This window comes from Euprymna scolopes, chromosome 1 (assembly GCF_053919585.1).
Source record: "Euprymna scolopes isolate OS-2025 chromosome 1, ASM5391958v1, whole genome shotgun sequence".
NCBI classification, from domain to species: domain Eukaryota; kingdom Metazoa; phylum Mollusca; class Cephalopoda; order Sepiida; family Sepiolidae; genus Euprymna; species Euprymna scolopes.
Window position 1 is genome coordinate 78,402,921 of NC_136482.1, and position 18,085 is coordinate 78,421,005.

At 29.5% G+C, this 18,085-nt stretch overlaps 1 protein-coding gene across 2 annotated transcripts in view; it reads right to left on the reverse strand.

Moving 5' to 3' along the window:
- LOC145242245 (glutamate receptor 2-like) overlaps positions 1-18,085 on the reverse strand; it is an 815,605-nt gene that overhangs the window by 383,845 nt on the left and 413,675 nt on the right. The gene's annotated exons all lie outside the window — the stretch shown is intronic.

Sequence of the window (18,085 nt, forward strand, 5' to 3'; positions counted from 1 at the left end):
TCATACATAAGTCTAGTCTATAAAAGATTTCTATTTTATGGAAAAATAACCATAATCCTGTCACGGACATATAACATATAAATATTTTATAGTGGTTGACTGAACGCCTGGATATGACAACTAAATCTAACCATTTTTAAAACTAGCTGATTATAAGGACCTCGAAATAGAAATTTAAAAATCTGCTAGATCAAAATGAAAGCCAACATGACTTGATTGCACTAAATAACGACACCCAATTAAGATACACGTATCAGCTAGTAAACCTATCGAAATGTATATATGCTACATCTGATAGCGAACGTAAAATACTTAAGATTATTTTAAAATACAACCTTCCGTACCAAAATACGCGAAACACAAATAAAGGCTTTGGCGATTCTGAGAGATAGGATACGAGTACTCAAATCCTGAAAAACTTATTGTCACCCAAATTCCCTAGAAATGCATCAGTGCTAACACAATGGAATGCTAATGTTTTTATCTTCAAATTCATAATTCTCAACTAACAGTCTTCATTGGGGTAGCATGCACTCATTCACTCAGCAATGGTTCGATGTAGGTCTTAAATAATTCGCAATTGATAAGCTTCTAAATGAAAAAAATACATGAAAAATCTATCAATTAAGAAATACCTCTTTAGTAACCTAAATTTAATCTGAAGATTTAGAATCTACGTGAATACATATATATAATGTATAACCTAACATGCCAAGTGCATAGTCTCAATTTTTATGTATTGCAAAACATGGCACTTCATATAGTTGAATGACACGTATCTTTTTGCTATCCTTATACTTGCTAACCCTTTCGCTCCAATCCATGATTCACCTATACTAAGTATCTACCACTCTATGCATATTTATATAACCATAAATAAATATAGATTTTTATTTCAGAGACTCATTCAGAATTTATAGGTATATGTATTCTACGTATCTATTTTATATATTATATATGTGTATCATGTGAATTTTGTACAAATGGAGATATATTTCTCAATGTGTATATATGAGTCTATGAACGCTTAGCGATTTATACTTTATATCGTTCTCCTGCTTTTCGCCATGTTAGTTATTAACTAGTCTCTCTATATCACTGTTCTTTATTTCATTTTTTATTAAAACCCTCTCCCCCCTTCCAACCTTCAAATTTCTTTGATACGCGACAATTAGTTGATCCGTGAATATACTGGCAAGCCTTTTTCCGACACGAAAAAATTATCTCATCAAAAGACACGCTTAAGCAAACTAGATGTTCAGTTTAAATCAACTCAGCCATCCACTAACACAATCTACTGTCTAGTGAAATACGTCCTTCTTTAATAATTTCAAATTCCTATTGTCTATATATCGAACTGTTGATATAAGTTATGATAAATTTTTGCCGATTTTTGCCAGAAGATGTAAATGCGACTTCTAAATTTTTCTCCTTTTTTAGAGAGCTCGAAAATTTTAACATTAGGGATATTTTTTTTGAAGAGCTCACTTTTTCATTTGTTTTAGCGTCGAACGGTTCAGGGTCGCCTGGCGAAGTCTCATTAACTAAAACACATCGCTGTTCGTAGCGACTTAATGTAACTTTTTACCTTCGACTAAATAATAAATAAACTTTTGCTCTTGTTATCGAGCACTAACTTACAACCTCGTTGCATTCATTAGTTTCTACTTTTGAATATGTCAAGCTTGGATTTATATATATATATATATATATATATATATATATATATATATATATATATATATATATATATATGCATATATATGCATACATATATAAATACATATGCGCATATATATAAAGATATATATAAATATATGTATAAAGATATATATATAATAGCATATATAGAGATATACATAAAGATATATATATATATAAATTTACATAAATATATATATATATATATAAAGATATATATAAAAATATAAAGATATATATATAGATAACTATATAAAGATATATATATAAAAATATATATATAAAGATATGTATATATAAAGATATGTATATATAAATATATATATAGAAAGATATATCTATATATCTATAAAAGTGAACGTGTCTGTCTGTCTGTCTGTGTGTCTGTGTGTCTGTCTGTCTGTGTACATTTCCCTACGCAATAACTCTGTCAATTTTTAGTCTATAGACTCGAGATTTGAAATACCGGGTACTGAGATTTGGGAAAATCGATGTGACGCGTGTCAGCCAGAAATTTGGCTGTTAAGGGGTCAAATTTCAACGATTTGACCTTTAAGAACTCTACCAAACTCCTCCGATAGTTTTGGGTCTAGACACTTGAAATTTTAGATTTAGGTTCCTTGAAGATGGATCTAACTTAATAAAGTAATTTGAGCCCGAAACAATAAATTTTAAGGGATCATAATAAGGGTCAAAGTTTTAAAAAATTAACCATTTTTTTGTTTTTTGGCTTTTTTTGCACAGCATACACCTCCAAACACCCGAGCAACGCCGGGCACCCCTGCTAGTATATATATAAAGATATATATATATATATATATATATATATAAAGATATGTATATATAAAGATATATATATATATAAAGATATATATAAAGAGGTATATATAAAGATATATATATATATAAAGAGATGTATATATATAAAGATATATGTATATGTAAAGATATATATATATATAAATATATATATACGAAGATATATATAAAGATATATATATATACAAAGATATATATAAAGATATATATAAAGATATATGTAAAGATACATATATATAAAGATATACATATATATAAAGATATATATATATATGCAAAGATATATATATATATAAAGATATATATATATAAAGATATATAAATAAAGATATATATATATAAAGATATAGATATATAAAGATATAGATATATAAAGACATATATAAAGATATATATATATAAAGATATATATATAACGATATATATAAAGATATATATAAAGATATATATATATATATATAAAGATATATACATATATAAAGATATATATATATAAAGATATATATATAAAGATATATATTTATATAAAGATATATGTATATATATAAAGATATATATATATAGATATAAAGATATATATATATAAAGATATATATATATAAAGATATATATATATATAAAGATGTATATATATAAAGATATATATATATAAAGATATATATATAAAGATATATATATAAAGATATATATATATAAAGATATATATAAAGATATATATAAAGATATATATATAAAGATATATATATATATAAAGATATATATATATATATATAAAGATATGTATATATATATATATATATATATATATATATATATATAGGTGGATGTACGGGCATATAAATATATGTATATCATATTTTTCATATTAAAATATCTCTGACAAGTAGGAAATAAATATATATCAAACAAGAATTTAAAAGAAATCACCGTGAGCGAAAAAATAAAAGAGAAGAGAAGGACATGTAACTATAATGTATGTGCATCAATAATACAGTCGAAGCTGAGTGTAATCTCCTGGTAGGAAGAACTAGATAAAATCTAGAGGAAATCCCAGTGAGAGATAGACAGAGTGAGATAGAGAGAACGAGGAGGGTGGAGAAAATATGGAAAAACGATGAAAACACACATAATTGAAATTGAGAATATTTTAAGCGAGATGCATCAATATGAATATGAAATACAAAAACAAAATTTCCGGCAGAACAATTCAAAATAAACATAAAAACCTTTGCAATTATGAATCACGCGCTAGTGAACGCGTAATGAAATTCACGTAATATTCTCATAATTATACACGTTTTTTTTTTGTTTATATACAGCAGGTATATTTCCCATTAGTCATTTGAACACATTCGATTATCTATAAAATCGTAAAATTGATAGGTTATTATTTAATGTAGCAGTCTACGGAAATAGTATATCCAAATGGTAGGAGATTCTCACTTTCAAATTTGTAAAAAATAAACATACGATATTTGTTTCTGTATTAGAAATATAAAGTACATATTAAGTTAAATTTTGTTGAATTTAGTTTCTGGTCCATTTCTGATGGATGTAAAATACTTGTTAAATAAACACTTTCTAAAGAGAAAAACAAAAATATAAAGTACTATTGTAGGTGGATAAGCTAATAAACTATGGGAATAATATTGTCGTGAATTAGATAAAATCAGAGCGTAAATCTTATAATGAGAATTTAGAAAAATATGATAACGTAACTCAGCGAAAGGGAAAATGAATGATAGAGGGAAAAAAGAAAGATCAAGATTGGTTTCATTGAAATCAATTGAAATAATTACAGAAAACAGAAAATTAGTCTGCCTGAAAAGAATTAGTCTGCCTTGAAAAGAAAATCCGATAAATATAGACTAGTAGAAAGGGGAAAAAATGCAAAGAAAAGAAAACTACAAAAGAAAAAGATGAATTTAAACCGCGAAAACGATAAGTGGATACAGTTAATGTTACAACAAGGAAGAGAGAAAAGTGGACAAAGATGGAGATAACAGCGAGGGTTCAATGATGAAAAAGAAATCATACACCTTAAGATTTCTCGTAACAGAACATGCTGCAACCCATGGAATCGTTTTCATTTAGGATGTGGACAAACTTTCACGTCCTTTCCATAAGTATCCGATGTCTTTCTAGAAATAATTCTGACTAGAAAACTATATGAAAATTCAATGCCGATAATAGAATCTGCTAATTCATGCGATTTGATTATATCCAGGTATGTTCTGGTTCGATGTTGTAGTAGCTATCAACGTCATATCTATAAGGCAAAGAGAATATTTTTGTATAATATTCTATCTATTTACGTCTACAAAATACGGCAGCATAATAAAAACATTTTGAAGCTATTTACATCGAACAAACGCGTACTATTCGCCAGAAAACACACGAATAAGAACTGAGGAACCAATTAAACATCATTTTTATTTGTGTGTTTTCCAATGAGTGATGCTTTATCTGAAAAGTCACATATTTTTCGTCCGTTTTATTCTATCAGAATTAGTTCATTAATTGATTGCAACAATCAGCACGAAGATTTTATAATGAGTGCAAAATATTGGCCGAATTGGGGATAAAATGCCGCAAATAGGCGATATTTCATAATATCTATAATAATATCGCCAATAGAAGCAAATTAATAATGAAGTTAAAATATTTCGTATCCAGCTATGATAGTGTCGCGTTTACATTTTAAGGATTTTTTTAGTCTAAAACTTCATGCTTTAACACTATTTTCTGTTTAACACTGCTAAGAGTTTTGTATGTGTGATATTTGTTAGAATAATTATCTTTATTTATATAAAAAGGTACTTTGCCTGCTGTGTGAGTGAGTCCGTTCTCTATAGATTCCTATTTTTATGAAATTTCGCATAATGCGTCTAGGTGTGATTTATATAGGGTTTGTATCTGAATGTCTCTGAATCGAAAAAGCCGATTAACGAAGGGACATTTCAGTTTTAAACAAGGTTAAACCTCATAAAGTCTAATATCACAAGGGCATTTTACAAATTTAATCACGACGCAAACAAAAATGACCGACATATAACATGTTCTTTGATAAGACAGGGGCGCGTTCGAAATTAATACTTCTGTTTAGAACACAATAGGATAATGATACTTGTCGTTTGCATTTGGAAATTTAAATCAAGCCATTATATTACAATATTTTTATTATAAAATCAACAGTAGTTGCTTTGATACGGTAGAAACGTTTTTGAAATGAATGTTTCTGTTTACAACATAATTAGTATTAGAAATTTGAATTTTTAAACTTTTAGCCACGCTATTATATGAAAATAATTTGATAATATTAATAGCAGATGTCTCTTATTATTGACAAAGTAACCGCTGGAATGCATGCTTCCTTTCGGTATATTGCAGTGGGTCCTCGCTCAGAGAAGGCATCAATCGAGTTGATTAAAATAGGCAATTTTACTGATTCCGATGACAATAAACATATGGTGTAGAACATCCGTTTATCATCCTTCGATGCCGGGCAACCTAAGGCATTCTTACTATATTTAATCAAAACATTGCGTGGAATTCAATGTTATACTTGCCGCAAACGAGCATTGAAAGATATCATGAATATGTTAGGAAAAAATGCTATTTACTATTGTACATATGCATTATTTTAATATCTGACAATTATTAAATAAGTGGACGTCCCATATTTCAGATTTTCTGGATTCGACCTGACTGAAAAGAAGCATGTTTCCAGCCACGAGCGACATTAGACAACATAGGAAAATGTGTTGAATAATGGCGTCAGTGACGTCGAAATGTGCAGGTTTGGGAACCGAAGTTAGAAAAAATCCAGGATGACGTCAGGTTTCCCGAAAAAAGAGCAAGCAAAGAAACCGGTTCAGATTCTGACTTGTGACATAGATGGAAACGTCAATTGCAAACAAAGGAACGATGGATGCAATCTTAATAAAAACAAATGGTGTTACCTCAGTCTACCAGACAGTTACGGGAGGTATATTCCATCTCTATAACTTATTTTCATATATATATATATATATATATATATATATATATATATATATATATATATATTATCGCCATTCCTTATTTTAACGATCATTGATCTTTTCTTAGTTTTTTTTTCTTGTATAGTAATCGCATGGATAAACGATGTATATGTCAACGGCCTTCACTGACTTCTTTAAAAACAATTTCAATCAGCCATTAAAAAAGCGTCCGCTTTTTATTCAAAATTACTGAAATCGGATTTCTTTCTAAATTTTTTCTAAGTTTTAATTAAGACAAAATATGGCATCACTGTTATTAAACTGCTTCAGAATGAATTGAGAAACATCAGAAATGAGAGACAAACTGAATCGTGGATAACTCAAATTTCGTACAACATGGATAATTAAGGACCTTTGTGTTAATACTTTACATACATGATAGAAGAAATTAGAATAAAAATTTATCCGCTGGCAAGAATTGATATTAAATATACAGAATGGGCTTTATGACAATATATTGTTAGTTCTTAACCAGAAACGGGTCGAATAACGACCTTAATTTCATTTTTTTACTTTCAAAGTAATGATGAAATACTTCTACATAAAACTGAAAACCATTTCAAATATTATATCATTTTGCATTCATCATTTTTCCAGCTCTGATCCTAAAATGAAATACTCTTTAGTTTTGTATTACCATTTTATATTTTAACGTTCACGAATAAGAATATTTTGTTTCAATGCAGACATTAAATGTTGTTATAATATTTGTGTGTGTCGGTTTACGTAAATTTGATATTTTTGCAGTTTAGATAAACTTTTATGGATTAAAACGTTCTCAGGTTGTTGGTCTTTTTATAGCCATAACGATTTAAATGAGTGAACTAATATAGAGGGGCATCTCAAACCCTAGTTTCAAAGGCTTTGTCGAGATCTTACTTTAAACAACTGGTAGTCACGATTTCTCACTTAACTAGTTCCAAGCATGTTAAACACAGTTGTAATCAATAATCTTATGCGACTGGGATGTTAACATCGCTATAATCGTCTTTAACTAACTTATTTACATTGTTTGTTATTTAATCTTCATCGGATATTTGTTAAAATAAAAATTTAAAAAACGTAAAACCTGATCGAAATTGTATAAATACTATTTTTGTATTCTTAACTTGAATAGTTTGCCGCCTCTGTGGTTCATTTCCACTGCACTTTTAGCATTAGTTTCAAAAAGCAATTCCTCATTTATGTATTAATAAAACTTTCAGAAAATGATTGTGCCGTATGATGAGATTCTATCCTAGAAGTAGTTATACTGAATAAAATATGTGTATTATTTACATCGGATTTCTCGTTTAAAAAATAGGGAAAATCCTCAAGAAAGCATTTTTTGTCACAGAACAACTCATAAAAAAATAAACTATTAACCTTAATGATCTCTGGTCTCTGACAATTAAGTGAACTGAAAAATGGCTCGAAGGTATATAACTTGTGAAGTCTATGCCTGTTCTTTTCATCAAAGTTTAGCTTACAAGGACTGATGAAACCAGTGCAAGATAGGCACAAATAAACTGAGTTTAATACAGAGCGTTAGAGTGGGAAAACATTCAGTTATAGGCTGTTAAATACTTGCTTAAATGTCTAGCATTGGCAAAATTGTACAATATCTAATTCAAATTTAAAAACATGGAGAAACAAGTATTAGTAGCAGTAGTTACAGTACTAGATGCACTAATAATAGAGATAATGACTTGAGAAATTTTCTAAATGCGTAATGGTATGATTTTTACCATACATTTTTCAGACTTTAAACTTAATTCTATAAATAGCCACCAATTAGTTGAATGGTTGTCAGTGTCAAAGATGAAAAGTCAAATGCCAAACATGAGACGTTAAAGAAAGTAGATAATCTATGGTCTTCATAGATTAAGATGTGCGTATATTGAAGTTTTTCCATAACCTTTTACCTTTATCATTCAAGTGATAGGCCGCACAAATAAATTAACAAGACGACGTAACAATATAATGATTATTAGAATAAACCAGATAAGATGACAATAGTGTCTTAAGCAGTTTGATCTATCGAATTCTTTCCATGTTTCTGTTATTTAATGTCCCCTATCGCTCTTCCCTTTATCACACAAGAATATAGATGATGAGTCGTACAACGGCAGAACATGTACGCAGATATTTTTTATTAGTATATATATATATATATATATATATATATATATATATAATAAAGCCGTATTCCTGTTTCTTCACAAAAGTGTGATATATAACGTCATCGCTTATGGTACTGTTCAACAATACGTCATATATGACGTCATAGCCGTTGACGTCATGTGGTGTCATAACAGATGGTGTAATATATGATCATATAAGACGTCATCGCAGATGTCGTATATGACGTACATTGTTTCGACCTATCAGCTATAGGATAGATAGATAAGGGCTGTAAATTTGTGAAAAAAATTCGATTTTATTTTTAGTTTATAAACATAGATGCTCAGACGTCCGAAATTGAAAAGAGAAATGAACGTTGCAGGCGTAAATCGACTTCAAGTGCTTTTCTACGCATGCAAAAATATACATTTATACGTTAATGCCGGTCGATGTGTGGAATTTTGATATTCACCTGCTGTTGTCACAGACGGTAACGAATAATGCTGGAGCGCTGAATGCTTTGGTTTCGAATCTCCTGATGGCGCCCATGCCATATTCTTTTAAAACTTTTGAAATTACTATTATATCTTAGGTACAGTATAATAAATAATTGAGTATTAGATATGTTGTAATTATTACAATAGCAGCATGAATTAAATATCATATTTGAGCGTATTTTTCGAGTTGGTCGCGCTGGATAATCGCAATAATAAATACGAAATTTACATAAGTTAAAGTATCATATTGAAGCGTATATGACGACCGGGTAATGTCGGGTGGTCTTATAGTATATACGTATATTTGACCTTGTCTGTCTGTCTTTTTGTGGAACGGTTTATACAAAACTGCTCTGTCAATTTTTAATCTAGAGACGTGAAATTTTATATACAGAAGATTGGAATTTGAAAAAAAATTCTTTAGTTTTTACTCAATAAAAACAGCTACGTGTGCGTGGGTCTGTAGGTCTGAGAGAGAGAGAGGGAGAAAGAGTGGGTTTGTATTTGTGTGTTTATTTTTTATTTATTTATTTTTTGTTGTCGAATCCGATATGAAAATAAATGGGAATGTTTTAACAATTCACACTTTGAAAACATTAGAGCTATATAAAGCAAAACATGATAAAATAACACATGTTAATCATTTGAAGTTTGTTTGTTTACTTCAAACTTTTCTTTATTTGTTATGAATCATTTCCATTTTGATTAGATTTGCACTCCAAAGATCTATTTTTTCTTTTGTCAACATTTCTTTGTATTCCCTGCCATATTATATGCTTTTTATATGCATCCTTGAAATAACATGGTTTTCCGTTTGTCATGTTTTATTCTCAAATAATTTTTCCAAGATGAGCTCTGTCCATAAGTGACTTGATCTGTCATTTTGATATGTTTCAATAAATAGACGTTTCATCATTAAACCAGCATATTTATTTGCATTTTATTTAAAAATTATTTTCTTGATTTAAGACTTACTCGTAACCTGTTCACCTATGAATTCATTTATTTCTTTTATTTTTGATTAATTTCAATATCTATTAAATCGTATATTATATGTGCCACAAGTCCCTATGTTTATGTGTAATATGTATTTTAAACCGATATTTTGAAATCAGCTTTCGAATGTCTCTATAATTTGTCTAAGTTATTTTTAAACAGTCAATTAATCAATATTTGCTGTAATCCATTTGCAACTTTACTGTGGTATTTCCCCTCTAAATCTATATCGTCGATATTATTAGTAAATTATGAAATAATATAATATACAAGAAGAAATTATATTTTTCCTGAAATATGCTTATTTTCAAGGGCGATAATTTTAATTCAACTAATATGTTTAGTTAGATAGATAGAAAAACTGATGAGTAATAAGAGTTTACAGTAGGAGTGTGACCCTCTCTCTCTCTCTCTCTCTCCCCCTTCTCCCTTCTCTCTCTCCCTCTCTCTCTATATATATTCATCCACATATATTTATAATTATTTGCTATTTTATCTTGTAAATATAAATATGCTCTTCCAAAAAGTCTTCTAGACAAAAAAGGGAATCAGTTAGGTGAAGGAGATCGACGCCATATTTATATTTAAATTGTTTTTAAACGAGCTATCTTCGCACCCAGGGAAATAGAAGGCAAGAAATACAAGGAAAAAGAGACGAGAAAGGGTGATTATATATATATATATATATATATATATATATATATATATATATATATATATATATATATATATATATATATGTATATATATATATATATCTTATCAGATAGATAGATAGATAGATAGATAGATAGATAGATAGATAGATAGATAGATAAATTACTCAAACCATGTAAATAAAAGTTCGGTCGGGAGAATGTAGTCACCATCCAAACAAGCTAAGAAAGACTCTAGCTAATGAAGAAGGATAACGCAATGTTATTAGCCTATCTTATGACTAGAAAATTATGGAAAAATTTTATCGATCTTAATGATCTGGCATATTCTTATTGTTTACAAAGATGGCGACAATAATTTCTCCTCCCATTTCAAATGAGGAACGATTTAATCATATTCAATCATAAATTTAGCATAAAACCTTAATTCAAATCAACGGACTATAACATCTTTCTGTTTTTTTTTTCTAAAGACAAAATGCCTACTTTAAGATACGTCTTTAGATATACTTATTGCATAACGAAATATAATAAATTTCCCTTCCTTTAAATTATAATGGTAATAATAATGATATTCATAGACATATTATTATTATTATTATTATTATTATTATTAATAATAATAATATTATTATTATTATTAATAATAATAATAATAATAATAATAATAATAATAATAATAATAATAATAATAATTACCGATCGTAAAAGAAAGACGATCAAATATAGAAAGTAAATTGAATGTAATTATGTTTTGATTTTTGAAAAATATAACACATTAGACATCAATAAATACATGTTTCAGTTTATCTGACGTATATCACATATTTTAAACAAAACGTCTCATGTAAAAAAGTTAATGTATCAGATACGCATTAGTTTGATCCATAATCATTGGAACAAAGTAAACAAAAAACTTTAAATGTACTTTCTTCTATGAGCCTTAAAGCTTATAATTTTTTAAAATCAATACCATTTTTATTAAAATTGAAATAAGTAATTCATACATGTTTATTCGGATAAGTATATTTTGTTTTTTTTATCTTCGAATTAAATAATAAAAGTGATGTGGAATTTTTTTATCTCCCCATGATAGTTAATCATTTAGAGTCTACTCGTGTAAAGTTTTACTGTTTTTCCTCGTTACAGAGAGTCTGGGAATATGGATTTTACCGTATGTATGTTGAGCTCAGAAAAAATAAACTCTAGATTGCGTTAAAAATAAAAGTTGTCTCAGTATAGTGAGTTTTTTTCTTAAAAATGACTGATGATAAAACATTAAAGTGTCGTATCAGAAACGTTATTAATGTCTGCTTCTAACTAAAAGCCATGTATTAAAAAAAAACTCTTTATTTACTTTTCTCTCACCGAGCCCAGAGTTTAATAAAACGTATAAATTTAATGAGAGGAAATCCAATTTTTCCTAGGCATAAAGGAAGGATACATATTCCGCCATGTATAGAACGCAGCAAATATGAAGTCTAGTATCAGAAATCATACTATCAATAGAAAATGTACTAAAAGAAATGGATAGTGTGTCGTCTGATGCTTAATTATATTAGAGAGAGACAGAGAGAAAGAGAGGAGGGGAGATGTTTGTGAGGGAGGACAATACAATCCAAACTGGCAGCAGTGTATTGTACGCGCCCCCAATTTGTGTAATTACTAAACTGCCGAGCTTCAACTGCAGCTGCACATATTTCATTATGTATTTATGTATTTTTCTGATCACGTGTACGTAACTCAGAGAGAGAGTGACAAATTGAAAAACCATCCCCAATTGTCCAGCGGCTATGATCTTAGGATCATCGTCTATTTCGCAATACACCTGCTGTCCAATACAAAGTCCAAACACAAAACATATTTGACCATCAGGTTATTAAATCGATACACTCTTATCAATTGAGCTAGGGGAATAGAACAACAATAAAATCATTGTGTTTCCACAATAGTGAAAATAGATTTAAGTTAAAGGAAAACAGTTACAAGTATATTTTGAAATCAATACTATTATGTTTCTACTGGTTGCCTGTTCAATACATATATAAAACATACGGCTGAAGATCTATATGATAAGGAATGTTTTTAATATATTGAAACAATATCCTGTGTGTGTATTATTATTCATCGGACTACTGTTCTCATCTTGAGTGTAATTTTCACAACGTTTCGGTCGATTATAACCTTCGGCCTTCTTCAGATGTATCTTGTCGAACTCGGGAATGTTTCTGTCTAACTTGGGAATTTGGACGGAATTTCGAACGGAACCCTTTATTTACTTCACGGGTGTAGTGTGTTCTTATTCCGTCAGCCTTGACTGGATAGAGGTCCTAAGTAATTCGCAAATGTATATTTTGGTTGCCCATACTGAGGATTGAACCTTCAATATTCAGGAGAATATCACTTTTACAATTAATTTTTCCCAGTACTCTAATCACTGCGCCACAGGTCCTTGCGGACAATTCTAGTCTTACACCTACTTTTTTTATTTCTATTTGTAAATATCACAATATATACATATAACCAATCCTCATCTCAAAAATTCAGAAACCTAATATCCTGTTCATATGATAGTTGTATAATGAGGTTAATTGTTATTTAACTAAACTGTGCAATAGGTTCTCATAGAGATTACAAAATCATAATCTTTGTTTGATTTTCATAACAATTAACATTTGGATAAAATGCTTTATTATAATGAGAGACACAGTTCATAGTAACATGATTAATATAGAATGATATATATTTGGCAACACAAATAAATTGGATATCCTGAGTACTTTTTACTTTTACTTTCCCTTCTAATAATAAAAAATAGAAAAATATGAAAAGAGAATTCGTAAAGTCACATATAAAACCAGTTGAGCATGGTTGCGTGACAACACTGGATATTAACAGAAATCAATATTAAAACAGTATATGAAAAAATAATATCATACACCTAACGGATCCCGTTTCTCCGTGTTGCCTGAGGATATATAAAAAATGTTCAATAAAAAAAAATATCTTTTTAAATATTCTTAATGAATGGCTAAGTACCCGAGTACAAGCGTTGTACGCTGGAAATATGTCACAAAAGCAAAAAGGTTCAGTAAGGCGATCCTCCTTCCACAAAATAAACTATGATAATCTCGGGCTTCATCATCGGTGAGTGATGTAAAATGGTGACTGTGGATGAACTGCTGAAAATTTTAACACATGTAATTTATGAAATAATTTAGAGTGATAACAGATGAATAGTTTTATAGGTGTATCTTACTCAGTGAATGTAATGTAGGGAACATAAATGAATGTTATTTAGGGAATATTTTTTACGGAAACAAATGAAAATATGAATATCTGGCAAGAACTAGCGTTATCAGAAAAAGTGTTATTTCATTTAGGTGATTAAAGTTTAGGTGATTGAAGTTTAGGTGATTTGGGGATATTTTTAATTTTGCTTGCATAAAGTAATAAGAAAATGTAATATTAGCAGATGTAAAAATTTTGATTATTGCAATGGTTTAAACATTGTGGGCTGCTTTACAATAATCACTAATGAATAGTATCTGTTAGGTAATTATGAATCTCACAATCTGATAGTAGTAGAAGTGATAAAAGTCGTTTCTGAGAAAGTGTAGTGGATCTAATAATTTTTGCTGAATAATTAAGGTCGATTTATTGTGACAATAAAAAAAGTTCCAAGGACAACCCTTTACTTCACCTTGCTTTAATCAGTTTTATGTAGGATGTTCCAATACTCTATATAAATTAGCACCAGAACGTACAACATCAAATATTGTCTATCCAAAGTATTTTTTATACAAATATCAAAGTTCTTGCTCCATTCCAAAATAACATTCCAGTAAAAATCCTAGTTACCATTATGCTATTTCATCTTTATATGTACTTATTTACTGAATATGGATTCGACTGGAACGAACAATAAACAACTGCCAGACATAAATAGCCAACCTACTTATTGATCCTTTGTTTCAACAACAATGATCAGATCTGCTATTCCAGAATACATTCTAAATATTATCCTCTACTATTCCTAATAATATGAGATAATCGGAGACAACATTATCTAACAATTTATTACAATTTATTTATGATAATTGTAAAGCAATTAAACATGATAAAAAGTTTTTCTTTCCGTCATCTAAATGTTTACTTCTGTACAAATTACATTTTTCCATAGTACTTCCAAAAAGTAATTTTTAAAATATAATACTTTTGTAAACTAGGAAACAATTTTACTTTTTCATTTGTTACAGCAAAACTATTTCCATTGATAACTTTCATTCATTTTTCTAAGGTTATATACTCTGAATAATGCATACCTAACAAACGATTCATTTTCCGCTCTCAATTATTACATAAATGATAGTTCTCCCTATTAATTTTTTAGCAGTTTATCCACAGTCACTATTTTACATAACTCACATATGATACCCAAGACAATTATAGTTCATAGAAATCAGTTGGATTCACTTACTGAACGTTTTCTGACTTATGACATATTTCCCGCGGGGACCGCTTGTACACAGATATTTAGAAATTCAGAAATAATATTTTAAAAGGATAATCTTCACGTAACATTCTTTATATATCCCCGAGAAACCTCGAGTAACGAGTTCTGCTAGTATATATATATATATATATATATATATATATATATATATATATATATATATATATATGTGTGTGTGTGTGTGTGTGTGTGTGTGTGTGTCTGTGTGTGTATGTGTGTGTATGCGGTGTAGAATTTTCAAAATAGAACAAAACACAATGTTATTATTTACATAGGTTAGGTAAAATATTAAAATTTCAACGAAGCTTATGCCATTAAAATTTAACGAACAGTTCATTATAAATTGGATCGACCATCCATGAACACACTTCGTTTCTCCGGAATACTGCCACCCTAGACTGTACGACTTAAGATTTGAAGTATACGCATTAGTCATGGTTAGCTATCTCAAAGTATCGATTTAGCTTTGAGAATATTTTCTTCACAAAACAGATAAAATATACCTTAGGTTTTTATAACAGCAATTTAACAAGTCTAATTCTTATCTGAACCCTACTAAGAAGTTGTCATTATTTACCAGACAACCTAAGATATTTATGGACTATCAAAAGAATGAAGTGTGCGTATTGTTTTTTTTAAAATAAACATACATATGCGTATAAAATATGTAACTCCCTCACACACACACACACACACACACATATATATATATATATATATATATATATATATATATAATTCTTGTTATACCTACACACTGTGGTGTTTCATGTTTTGCAATCATCACTAGAGGTAGTCATAACTTTTGCTAGTTTGGAGATTTATTTACTCACATAAGTTAATATACAAAGTTATAAGTTTATGCGTATATTGTCACTATTTACTTTAACAGTGCTCAATATATAGGTAGAGCTGGGAATAATCTGTGTAGCTTAATTGCCATATATATTTTCATAACTTAATATATAAACTGCGTCAATTGCTTTATTGCAGATTAGTAAAATATCAATATTTCACTAAATATAATTTACAAAAAATAAAAATTGTGTAATCAAATGACTGTTTTAAGGTTAGTTATTTTCCAAAATTTTATTCAAATTTATCCGATCTTCGCAAAGTTATTACATTTTGTCCTTTATCAAAGAAGTTTCACTGTCCATCGTTTTATTGCAGATCTCTTAAAATGTTGTATTAGGGCAATAATACAATGTCTAACCATGCAAACTTTAATGTTATTATATTTTTCCATTAAAGAATAATAAACAAAAGCACATCCTAGGTGCTAAGTTTCAAATAAATTAATTATTTATCGCCATAGCCACAATTTTTAAAAAATAACTTGAAACAACCTTTTGTGATCCGAAGAAGTCAATTGTTTGATCTGAAGAGGAGTTATGGTACTAGCGACATCAACTACTTTCCTACACAGGGCATCCTTTGAAGTAAATTGCTCTCCTCCCTCCCAAACACCTCTTTTCAATATTGACAAGGGATTCCAATGGGGTTTAGATTCGGAGAACACGGTAGCCAGCTCATGAAAGTTTCTCCAAAGAAGCCCATAGATTCTAAGAAAGCTGCAGTGTCCCTAGCAGAACGGATAATGCATTGCCATGCATAAAAATCATATGAAAGTGACGTGATAATGGAGGTCCTCTGGGTATAGTGAAAAATGTTTATCCAAAAAGGCCGTGTACGCATTGCTGGTAAGTTTTACACCCTCTGGAAATGGGAATAGTCCAACCAACTTATCCCCAATGATTCCCGCCCAAAACATGATGCCTCCATCTCCTTGTTAGTGATGAACTCTGTAAGAGGTTGGAGTTCCGCTCGAGTTCCAAACTTTGGCCCATCCATCCGGATCGTCAAGAGTAGCACGGGTCTCATCTGTAAATAGGACACATTGGAAATCCATTTTCATGTAATTCTGTGCCCAAGCCATTCATTTTCCCCTATATTGTTTGCTTACTGGAGGCCTTGAAATAGTTTTGATGTTCCTTGCCATCTTATTCAACACATTACACTGGGCCTGTCTGGATCATAGAGCGATTCCAGCTCTTTCAAAAATGGAAGCACTGGTGCTGTTTGAGTTTCGGTTGACTTCCCTACGAATTTTCCGAATATCACGATGTGAAAGGTTATCCTGGTGCCCTTATCCTTTCAGGGTTTGGCGTTGCGATTGATCACAAATGAAGCCAAAGTTCTTAGATTCCTTTCCAGCTCCATAGATGAAAAATCCTTCTGCGAGTCGAGCAACAATCCTTTCCTTTTTGATAACCATTAATCGTCCTTTTTTGGCATTTTAAAAGACCTGCGATGAAGTGATCGACAATATGAATCCTTTGATAATAGATAAAATGCCATAAATTGGTGAATATCGCTTGGATTTGAATAAAACTTTGCGATTTAACTAACCTTGAAACAGTTAGTTCATGATACAATTTTCATGTTTTTGGGACGTATATTTAGTGAAATATTGATATTTTACTAATCTGAAGGCCATATTGGTGTTTATTATACAGTAGAAGAGTATATATATATATATATATATATACATATATATATATATATATATACATGTGTGTGTGTTTGTGTGTGTGTATTTGTGGGTGTGGGTGTGCGTGTGTTACAATCTATGTAAAAACAGATGCCTGATGTTTCATTTCCCGGAGCGCTATTTTGTTAAAGATTTATAATCTCAAAAAAAGTAATCTCCTTTTCTAGACGGAAATGATAAATTAGGTTCCTGTTTTCAGT